At 41.2% G+C, this 12296-nt stretch overlaps 1 protein-coding gene across 4 annotated transcripts in view; it reads right to left on the bottom strand.

The window, feature by feature from the left end:
- Window positions 1–6347: 6347 nt before the first annotated feature.
- Window positions 6348–12296, bottom strand: part of LOC147029944 (CD166 antigen-like) — a 143713-nt gene continuing 137764 nt past the window's right edge. For all 4 annotated transcript variants that reach the window (XM_085873468.1, XM_085873467.1, XM_085873470.1 and 1 more), the window contains one exon: window positions 6348–11100. The gene's annotated coding sequence lies outside the window, so the exon portion shown is untranslated. The remainder of the gene's footprint in view (window positions 11101–12296) is intronic.

Genomic DNA, 12296 nt, shown 5'->3' with positions numbered 1-12296 from the left:
TGATTGTTCATGCGAGGACATGGTGTCCTGACAAACATTTACTTGCCATGCTTGCTCCTTTGTATAGCAACTATTGGGGATGCTTCTTCGCGGTGGTTGTACCCCCAACCCCCTCCATCCCGCCAATGCAAGTCGAGGGTCAAATCATCCCCACTCTTCCCTGCTGCCCGGATTCATGATCCCAATGGACCAGTGTCAGTGTCACTCTCTATTTTATATATATATATATATATATATATATATATATATATATATATATATATATATATATATATATATATTGTTGCGAATTCGCGCCCGCCGGCGTGCGAACGGCCACGTAACTCGAATCGCGGCACGTCGCCCACCGGACGGACAATTCAGTCGTGACCCTCTCGGAACAACGCCGGGAGCTAGTCACGGGTGGGGGTTTAACCTCACCACGATCGTCCTAATTGCCCACCCACGCAGGATAGGGTTGCTCGCCAAATTCGACCTACCTAAGTACCTGCGCGAATGGTCAACCGGGCGATCGTACCACGCCACAGGCCGACTCCGGACACGAACCGCTTAAGCGGTCCGTTCCGTGCTACAGTGATAACCGAGCGGTGTTATCGTCGGCCTTGACGGTTCCGATTAATTACCGGGATGTTGCACCCACTACGTGAAGCAGGATGGAGAGTCAACCAAAGGAAAGGACGCAGCGAAACGGGGGACAAGTTCACACAAGCACGTTTAATTCACACAGACCAGCACGGAAGGCACGTATTTACAGCCATACAAAAATGCACAAAAAGCAAATGTAAGAAAAGCAGTTTAAAGCGACTATACGCGTACACACGGCAACACTTAAACAGTTCTACTTATGGAGACTGGCGCCACAAACACACATACAAAACCCCGAAAAGAAAATGATCACTTCCCTTTGGGCCGTCGAGTCCTCCTCCCACGACCGTCGGCGTGGTCGCGCCTGGCCCCGACTCCTCTCGCGGTCTGCGAGCTCTCTCCGGCGTGGTGCACCGAGCTCGTGCCGCGCGTAGCTCGCGTCGTCCGCCCGACAGCTCGGACGGGGTTTTGGGGAAACGGACCGGGTTTGTTCGGCGCTATTCTCCACGCTCGCGCACGGGGTCCCAGGGCTCGCGCGAGGATCAAAAAAACAAGGCAGGAACAACAAACTCGCGACTCGAACCAGAAGACCAGACCACCAGCCAAGACGAACGACGAAACCAGCTACAGGACGAAGAGGAAGAGGAAGAGACAAAGAGAAAGAGACGAAGAGGAAGAGAAAGAGACGAAGAGGAAGAGAAAGAGACGAAGAGGAAGAGAAAGAGAAAGAGACGAAGAGAAAGAGAAAGAGACGAAGAGAAAGAGAAAGAGACGAAGAGAAAGAGAAAGAGAAAGAGACGAAGAGAAAGAGAAAGAGACGAAGAGAAAGAGAAAGAGAAAGAGACGAAGAGAAAGAGAAAGAGACGAAGAGAAAGAGAAAGAGAAAGAGACGAAGAGAAAGAGACGAAGAGGAAGAGACGAAGAGAAAGAGACGAAGAGGAAGAGAAAGAGACGAAGAGGAAGAGGAAGAGAAAGAGACGAAGAGGAAGAGAAAGAGACGAAGAGGAAGAGGAAGAGAAAGAGACGAAGAGAAAGAGACGAAGAGAAAGAGAAAGAGAAAGAGACGAAGAGAAAGAGAAAGAGAAAGAGACGAAGAGAAAGAGAAAGAGAAAGAGACGAAGAGAAAGAGAAAGAGACGAAGAGAAAGAGAAAGAGAAAGAGACGAAGAGAAAGAGAAAGAGACGAAGAGAAAGAGAAAGAGACGAAGAGAAAGAGAAAGAGACGAAGAGAAAGAGAAAGAGACAAAGAGAAAGAGAAAGAGAAAGAGACGAAGAGAAAGAGACGAAGAGAAAGAGAAAGAGAAAGAGACGAAGAGAAAGAGAAAGAGACGAAGAGGAAGAGAAAGAGACGAAGAGGAAGAGAAAGAGACGAAGAGGAAGAGAAAGAGACGAAGAGGAAGAGAAAGAGACGAAGAGGAAGAGAAAGAGACGAAGAGAAAGAGAAAGAGACGAAGAGGAAGAGGAAGAGAAAGAGACGAAGAGAAAGAGGAAGAGACGAAGAGGAAGAGGAAGAGACGAAGAGGAAGAGGAAGAGACGAAGAGAAAGAGAAAGAGACGAAGAGAAAGAGAAAGAGACGAAGAGAAAGAGAAAGAGACGAAGAGAAAGAGACGAAGAGAAAGAGAAAGAGACGAAGAGAAAGAGAAAGAGACGAAGAGAAAGAGAAAGAGACGAAGAGAAAGAGAAAGACGAAGAGAAAGAGAAAGAGACGAAGAGAAAGAGAAAGAGACGAAGAGAAAGAGAAAGAGACGAAGAGAAAGAGAAAGAGACGAAGAGAAAGAGAAAGAGACGAAGAGGAAGAGAAAGAGACGAAGAGGAAGAGAAAGAGACGAAGAGAAAGAGGAAGAGACGAAGAGGAAGAGGAAGAGACGAAGAGGAAGAGGAAGAGACGAAGAGAAAGAGAAAGAGACGAAGAGAAAGAGAAAGAGAAAGAGACGAAGAGAAAGAGAAAGAGACGAAGAGAAAGAGAAAGAGACGAAGAGAAAGAGAAAGAGACGAAGAGAAAGAGAAAGAGACGAAGAGAAAGAGAAAGAGACGAAGAGAAAGAGAAAGAGACGAAGAGAAAGAGAAAGAGACGAAGAGAAAGAGACGAAGAGAAAGAGAAAGAGACGAAGAGAAAGAGAAAGAGACGAAGAGAAAGAGAAAGAGACGAAGAGGAAGAGAAAGAGACGAAGAGGAAGAGAAAGAGACGAAGAGGAAGAGAAAGAGACGAAGAGGAAGAGAAAGAGACGAAGAGGAAGAGGAAGAGAAAGAGACGAAGAGGAAGAGAAAGAGAAAGAGACGAAGAGGAAGAGAAAGAGAAAGAGACGAAGAGGAAGAGAAAGAGAAAGAGACGAAGAGGAAGAGAAAGAGAAAGAGACGAAGAGAAAGAGAAAGAGACGAAGAGGAAGAGAAAGAGACGAAGAGAAAGAGACGAAGAGGAAGAGACGAAGAGGAAGAGACGAAGAGGAAGAGACGAAGAGGAAGAGACGAAGAGGAAGAGACGAAGAGGAAGAGACGAAGAGGAAGAACGCCCCGCCCGTGTCCGACTTTTATAGCGCGGGGCTCCGCCCTTCACTCCGCCCCGTTTTCGGCTCCACCCTCCGAGAGGGTTCTGGAAAAGGGGCGTTCCCTCACCCCGACCACCTCACGCTGTCCATCCACCAATCGGCGGCGAGCTAGAGTCCCTTTATAGAGAGAGTAGCGACAACTAACGATTTGACGCCATTTTTAGTCCATTCATTGCGGTGCACGTGCAGAGCCGCTGTATGGCGCTAGTGCATTGAACCGTGTATTCCATTATGTTCTCCATGTATGAGAGATGGGAATGGTCTTTTCCATGTTGATAATGAACAAATTATGTGAAGATGACAAAATAGAAGATTTATGACAACTAAGAGCCATATGATAAAGAAGAAATTCACAGAGCTGGTTGTGATTTAACAGTCACAGACATTTAGAACCATGACAAAGAAGGAATGAACCAGACAAGTACACGTGCTGCTTATTTCAGCCACATTTTAATTTCAGGGAGGCGAGAGCGAGACTCGAACTCTCACCTCCCTGCTTGTACATGTACATGTACAATACAAGGTTAAGAGTTATCTTTGTATTTCTGCAGTTGTTTGACCTTGTTTATCGTGTGTGGGTATATATTTGTGTTTGTTTAATTTTCATATTTAAATTATTAATATAAACTTTGCTGCATGTTGCCGATCAGATATTAATCCCACCAAAAATAGATTAGCCCACCCCACCCGGCCTCCTCATTCTCTCTGTCTCTCTCTCTCTCTCACACACACACACACACACACACACACACACACACACACACACACACACACACACACACACACATCTCTAATACATATATACAATCACACACACACATACACACATGTACTAATGCACACACATACAAATTATAAATTGAAAGTCACACACACAAACACAAGTTAATGTCCTCACACATTCAAATCAACAGAGACAAATACATACATTCAATGCATGCCCCCCCCCCCCAAAGATAAAAGCCACTCCCGACCATACTACACTCAGAAGTTAGATGGGCTCCGTTCTATGCTTCTATGGGGTGTCGAACTGTTTAGTATCCTGAGATCTGGCAGTCTACACCCACACCAATAGATTTTAAATCTTTGGTATAACCTACTCTTAAAAGCTAGGGTTATGGTTTAGGGTTACATTTAGGTTTAGGGTCAGGTTTAGGGTTGCTTAGGGTTAGGGTCAGAATTAGGGTTAGTGTTGACCCTAACTCTGCCTTTGAAGAGTGGGCCGTGTTAGACCGGATCCGTTCTCCGTTCATTAGTCTTTGTTTTGACTTTGAGTCTGAGTCTGACTTTGAAGATATGATCTAGAGTCTAGATCCTATATTAATTGATCTAGCTCGAAGACTCGAACTCAAACTCAATTTTAAATAAAGATGCCTTCCCCTTCAAGTGCTAATTAATCCACGAGCAATGGATAACAATCCTGGAAAGCCAAAGCAAAGGCCAGTCTCACTCGCAGCACTCAAATATATGCATATGGGACCATGACCACCATCACACTGAACTGGCAGAGAACTGACCAAGAAGTTGCTTTCCATCCAAGACGACTGACTCTGTTCTCCCAGATTTTCCGTCTTTTAGCATCTGATGGAAATCTATACATCTTGAATCCCTTCTCCATTCTATTTGTGCACCCAAAGGCGCAACAACCTGTCATTTTGTCGTAAAATCGATGTAAAACACGAATGAGAATGCTGCGTACAGCGGGAACGTTAAAACGCTGACCGATATGCGTCCGATCCTGTCCGCGATGGACTCAAAATGGCTCCACGCAATCACGTGACTCGATTTTTCCGGACCCTCTATGTCGCTACTCTCTCTATAAAGGGACTCTACGGCGAGCTGCCCTCCCCCCCCCCCACTTCCCTCACACCAAGCGCGGGGAAGGATGGCGGGAAAAACCCACCAGCATCCTTGGCAGTTTTTGTTCGTTTGAAATTAAAGATAGGGAAAGTAAAACGACTAACTGGAGGATCGCAGCCTGAATGGATCACATAAATTCCCTCTATACAACGGGTTTGGGCTAACTACACATGTACCTATCGAGATATCTCACCTGAGGGCCCTTTATGGTGTAATGCGAATTTCCACAGCCGCAACAATATATATATATATATATATATATATATATATATATATATATATATATATATATATATATATATATATATATGTGTGTGTGTATGTATATATAATGTTGTTCGTCTTTCGGCTGCTCCCGTTAGGGGTCGCCACAGCGGATCATCCGTTATGATCCGCATACTGATTTGGCATAGGTTTTACTCCGGATACCCTTCCTAACGCAACCCTGGTCGCATCTCACGACACAGGGATAAGGATTGGGTTTCGCAATGATTCCGAGCTGCCCTACACCCTCTCGTAGCACGGCCCAGCGCAGAGCTCCCATCCTCAAGCGATCCTCCAACCCAAGCCTCCGAGTAGCCGGATTACAGGCGCACGCCACTAGGCCCTGTATGTATGTATATATATATATATATATATATATATATATATATATATATATATATATATATATATATATATATATATATACATATATATATATACACACACACACATATCTCCTCTCTCTCTCTCTCTCTCTCTCTCTCTCTCTCTCTCTCTCTCTCTCTCTCTCTCTCTCTCTCTCTCTCTCTCTCTCTCTCTCTCTCTCGGCACCTCTCTCTCGGCACCTCTCTCTCGGCACCTCTCTCTCGGCACCTCTCTCTCTCTCTCTGCACCTCTCTCTATCTCTCATGACCCTGGTTTCACAAAGGTGGGGTTACACAATATTGGATGTGGGAGATCGATCGACTGTTTCCGTGCCGTGAGCCTGTTCGAGAGAACTGTCCGGGGCTATACAACAACTCCTCTGTATTCTTGATTTGCTTTCGTAGCACATCGACAATATGCTTCAATAACAATCATTGCAAACTGCATCCCAAAACACCTGCTTCTCAGTGCCTTTTGAGATCATGCCCTGTGTTTATTAACAGGACAAAGTGCAGTATTCGGACCAAATTATAGTGCAACGACGTGAAGGAAGTGAAGCCATTAACATTTGTTCGTAAAGTTTCAGAGAAACGTTTACAATTAGGATTTTTAACACTCATTGATATATCAGTGGAGGGCTAAACAGGGCTTGTGTGGGAATGCGTTATTAGAAAGAGGGGAGAGACGCGAACTTTTTCTTACAGAGAAAAAATAAAACGTCAATAGTCACTTTTTTCTTCTTCTTTATCCAACCACTCATGAAGTAATACAGAAGATCAAATACAGTCACTGCTAACACAAACATCAATCTCAAACTACTGTACAAGCATAGCCAATTAATTGAGTTCATTTCCATAATTCATTCACTGTTAACGAATCAGCAAAATTAACCCCTTCACTACTGTGATGTGCACATCGATGTCCAACCATTTCAAGGGCTACATGCTCTTTGGTGTAAACATAAACATCCAAATCTCACCACAACTGATGTCATAAGTGTCATAGTTCATTGGATTTAAAGTTTAATCAAAGCTGCACATTGACACCACACTTATGCATAATGAGGCAATTCTTTCTAGAAAATTCCTAAAAAAACAACACCTTAGAATTACACACATGGGCCTTCAGATAGCATATAATGTTCTCACAGTGAAGAGGTTAATAGATTTTATGGGTTTTTTTTTTTAATACTCTCGTTCTTATCAACTTCTAGTCTAAAAAAATTTGCAAATTTCACCATAGTGACTATATCGTCCATACAGTGACAGTTTGTTGCAATATCAATCCAGATTTGAACTGAGAATGGTTATTCACCCTTAGCTTTCTGTAGCACCAGTGTTGCATGTCAAATCGTATGCCTTGTCATGTGACTTGTATCTGAAATATGTATTCTATGGAAGGGAATGAAAGAAGTACATGAGGTTAAAGCATGAGAGGTCTTCAGCTATTTCTTAATGGTAATGTATCTCTAAAAAATTTCTTAATGGTAATGTATCTCTGATCGGTGTATTATACTGAGCCAATGAGAAGTTTTGATTCAGCCAAGCTAACGGGAGGGCAATCACATACTGTCCATAAATCAAATTCTGAAAACCAAGAGAGAAATAATCCCTGTTATTTTATTTCATTTTGTTTTTTTGGGTTCTCATTTCCAATTAAGTTAAATATTTGGTTGTGATTGATTTGCTGTGGAGAGTCTAGAAGCTGACGTTTCAGGCTCCAATGAAGGGTAAGGCCCGGAATCGTCTGCTTCTCTTCTCTCCATGGCGGATCAATCACCATTTAAGGTATTTTATTTCCTCTTTGTTTTGATTTATTTTTCAGCCGACGCAGATCGCCAAGTTTGTGTTGAGATTAGCCATTGCATTTTTTAAAGATTTTAAAGATTTTTAAAGATCTTGTTGGCTGATTTTCTGGTTCAATGGCATGTCCCAATGCTAATTATAACATTACCACCCAACAAGCATACCAATCGTCAATATGAATGTAAATGGTCACGTATAGTGGCGAACAAAATGTAAAAACACTTTCTGATAAGCTATTAAATCAGGTTGACATGGTGGGTTACCAATATAAGTATGTATAATAGTAAAAAAAGCAACTTTGACGAATCTGCTAACCACACATCTTGGTTTCTCAAGATTTTTTTTTACTATCAAGCAAGCAAATTTTTAGGGCCTTTGGCAGTTCTCCCAAACAGTAAGGAAAATACAGGATGGAGAATGAGTTAGTAATGGCATAAGTTGAGTAAAATTCAAATATAGTGCACAAATGAAATGGTTTATTAAATTATTACCGATAAAATTAGTGAATAAGGTTGGGGGTAGTGGGTCATCGTAAGGTAGAAAAGGGGACGGGGTGGTATCGCACTCTTTGAAAGTGTGATAAGCTGAGGATCATTGAATTAATACAAGGTGAAGGATTGCTTGGTTGCTGCAACAAGACTTGTTTTGCTTCCTCCCACCCCATCCACCTCCATATAAGCTGTTAGTTTATTTTGCATTTTTAAACATAAAGGAAATTGTTAGTTTGTTTCAGGATACTCCAGCATCTTGTTTACACAAAAAAAGAAAAAACAGAAAACACCTTTTGCTCCATCATGCAGTGTTGCATTCAGAACTCCTTCCAAACATTTCTCATGATGATCAGAGTTCTTTGGGAATGACGGATGTCAAAACATGTTTAAATAGCAAAATAAACAAATATGGTGCCATATAAAACCCAAGTTTACAAAATGTAATGCAAGCCAATGAAGATAAGGAAAACAAGCAAATTTACAGCAGTTTGCACACATATACAAAACCAAATGGTACGCTCTCTTCCCCTTTGGATAGATAATATTGCCAATATTATATATACATATATATTATAAACAAATATCGTGGCAACAACAAAAGTTATTGTGCCCACACACACTACCCACACCTCAATATAGACACACCCATGGGCTAATGACTAAATGGCATAACCAAATACACCCTTTATAAGACAACCTGACCGAACCATCCACATCATTCTATTCACTACTTTGTTTTACCTACATCTATTTATTTTGAATCCTTTATGCAACAACAAAAGACTGATAGTTGAGTTGGAAAGGCCATGGTTATTTCCTCACCAGTGTGGGTTTGATTACAAATGCTGCTCAACAAGGGCCTTTCAATCATCCTGTCTGTATTCCAGTGTGAATGTTAAAGAATCTCATCATAATCTTAGTAAAGAGTTGACCTTTGGGGCCAGTAAGCCCGAGTTAGTAAAGAATAGATATAATTCCCATCATTTTGATAATGATGCGTTTTCATGTCACCCAAAGAATGAGGTAGGACTTTGAAGCAACAACCACCACCAACCTACACACACTGCCCACACCTGAATATAGTCTATCACTCTGTTCCATCATCACATACATTTCAATAAGTTGCTGAATCGTACTAAAATAAGGCAATTCTATGTGTGTATGTATGTATGTCTGATTATTATAGAATCGAAAACGCCTTCAGCCAATCTCTACCACATTTTGCAAATGTGTTGGGGATAACTTGCATCAGGTCATGGGCACAAAATAACCCCACTCCCCACTCGTGTCCAGAATGGAGAGACTTTAGATTTTCGCCTGTACACAGGGAATAGTGGAAGTGGTTTTAACTACTGGGAGCAGGTATTGACACCTTTTTTCACCCCTGAAAGGAACCGATGTTCATATTACTAAAAGGAGACATGTTTGTCTGTCCGTCACCTGTGGAAGAAGCAGGACCTCGTGCAGAGAGGGGTATAATTGCCAATATTGTATATATTCGCTACCAGTGGGAGTAGGTATTACTCGTTATGTTAAACACATTGAGACCCACTTTAAATTTAATACCAAATCAAACAAATCGGATGCAGTCATTGTAATCGGTTAATGCTAAACGTTCTCTCCATTTAAGTTTTTCTGGTAATATGGAAATCTTAACTGCTGACAATTAGATGATGATAATTTTGTTGGATGTTACCACTACTCCCTGGATTTGTATAGTTAGTTACACCATGCTAACACATCTTAAAGTTCTATTTTTCTCAAACGGATGAGCTTCTACACAAGGAGATAAACAATATCATGTGATTGGCAATTAAATGTCGGTAGGATAAGATTATATAAATCTTTGCCTATTTGGGTGAACCAATGTTAAAGGAAAGCTACCCATTTTAGCACCACAATCATATATAATTGGCTAATTGCAATCACTCACATTGGCCCAATTTCGGTGGGCAATTTAAAGTGGTGATCTTTCCACAAAGTGATGCTCTCTTCTGGGACACCACAAATTTCTGCACACATACCACCAGAGGACGCTGTGTCCAATTCCAGGCACACACACCACCAGAGGACGCTGCGTCCACCACATAGCTACATACATTCATACACACGTACGTTATAGTCCCATTATAGCAAGATGATTGCCAGGTTCTCATTATGCTGATTGATTTATCCACTATTACTCTTAAATCCTTCTTCCATGTCATACTTTAAAGTTCGAATTGAGTTAAAGCTTGTCTGTATAGTTCTGAAACTGAATGCCAACATTTCAAATTGTACACTTACAGGAAAATCAGCTTAGTTTAGCAATGCTTCGATATTACACAATTTGCAGTGGCAACAAGCAACATTTGCAACAACATTAACAAGGTAATTTCAACCATACAGTGACATACACCATACAGCAAGTGTAAAAATAAGAAAAAAAACTGGATATAAGGAAAAATATTTTCAAGGTAATCGGGACATAACAGATTAGAGTCTTTAAAATGATAACTATGTTCACCACAAACCAAGCCGACAAGGGTTTTTATATATTTCAGAGTAACAAAGGTGTTTGTTTTGGTTTTCCTGAATATACGTGGGTTGCATGAGACAAAACTGAGATGAAGTTAATAAATGAAGAAAACAGTGAGGAATGTAAAAGCAAAACACCCTTCCTGTTTACGCGGAAACCAAAACAGGTTTTCTGTTGTGTTTCTCAGCACTGTGACGATTCGGAATGCTTGGTATTTAGTGTGAGCTCAATACCATTATGTACTCCAAGGTCAGATTAAGATAAGATTCATGGAAGCATTATCACAGTAGTAATACAAGGGTGAAAGAAGAGATGAGGAAAAAAAATAACGACAGGGAGAAGGAAAATGTGAGAAATAGGATTTTTAAATCTCAACGAAGGAAATGAAAAAGGATGGCATGATCATAACCGACAAGTCGCGCAAAGATGGAGTACTTGTGCCTCATGCTACACCCCCCCCCCCCCCCGCAGCTTTCCAGATTCCCAAATCCTAAGAGCCTGTATTTCAAAAGGACTATCAGATCTCCAAGAATCCCAGGTTTGAAGGTTTCTTTGGATCCAACAGAGACTCCGAGCATCCAATGTGGTTGAAGACTTGGAGTAGTTTGAACAAATCTGAGTGATGGCTTGTTGCAAGGCAGGACGTGGGGCACAGACAGTGTAATCTGCAAACACATTCATCAAATCAAACATTCCATTGGGAGCTTAGGCAATGAAAAGTATCCATCAGCAAAGTACGATGAGGAACATCTTATGCATGAATAAAAAGGGCTTATAAACATGATGATAAATTTCTATTTTAACTGCTTCATCTCAGTCCAACAGTTTATTGATGCTTAATTAATCCACCTGTAATTCTCCTGTAGATATTCCAACCTTTTTTTCTGTACAAGATTGAGGCTCATGGAAGTGCAAGGTGACGGAGGGTATGAAATGACAGTGGGCCAACAGTCAAAGGGCTGAGAGCAGAGGGAGCTAGACCAGAGAAGAGGTGGTAGAAAAGAAGTTCTGCACCACAATGATTGATCTGAGCTCACATTTGGACTTTTTCAGGCATGAAGAGGACTCCATTCAGTTGAATGATACCAGTAGTAGTACATAATTATGACAGCAAGTTCTATCAGCAAAATAACGTGCACTTATCAGCTTATGAGATCATCACAGTCACGTTGAATGTGCTGAAAATTTCATAATGAAGGCTCCTGTGTTGACATCAAGAATCTGGTGACCCAATGTGTACTACTTGTAGTGCCCAAAATGGAAACCAAAAGAATGTGATTTGAAATTTTGTTGTCAACGTTTGTATTTGTATTTTGCAATATGGCTGACGATGTTTGTAATTGCCCTCAAATTATGTTAAGGTTAAGTTTAAGGCATGGAAGTGTATGCAACACAGCATACAGTTGATCTACTATGACCACACACTTGTTTGGTTAACATTAATTACTTTGTGATGCAAAAGGGTGTCAATCAGGGAAAATGTGATGAGAAACAATGAAGAAAGATAGTAGTGAAGTATGAATGAGATCATCATCCAGCTTGCAATTATACGTACAGTGCCTTCAGAAAGTATTCACACCCCTTGACTTTTTTCACATTATGTTGTGTCACAGTCTGAATTTAAAATGGATGAATTTTTATTTATTTATTGTCACTGATCTACACACAATACCCCATAATGACAAACTGAAAATGTTTTTAGAATGTTTACAAATCAATAAAAAATGAAAATCTGAAATGTCTTGCATCAATAAGTATTCAACTCCCTGAGTCAATACTTTGTAGAAGTGCATTTGGCAGTGATTACAGCTTTGCGTCTTCTTGGGTATGTCTGTGTCAGCTTTGCACATCTGGATTTGGG

Source organism: Eptatretus burgeri, chromosome 3 (assembly GCF_056783735.1).
Source record: "Eptatretus burgeri isolate ZD-2024b chromosome 3, Ebu_testis_v1, whole genome shotgun sequence".
NCBI lineage: Eukaryota > Metazoa > Chordata > Myxini > Myxiniformes > Myxinidae > Eptatretus > Eptatretus burgeri.
This window is presented reverse-complemented; position numbering and strand designations above follow the sequence as displayed.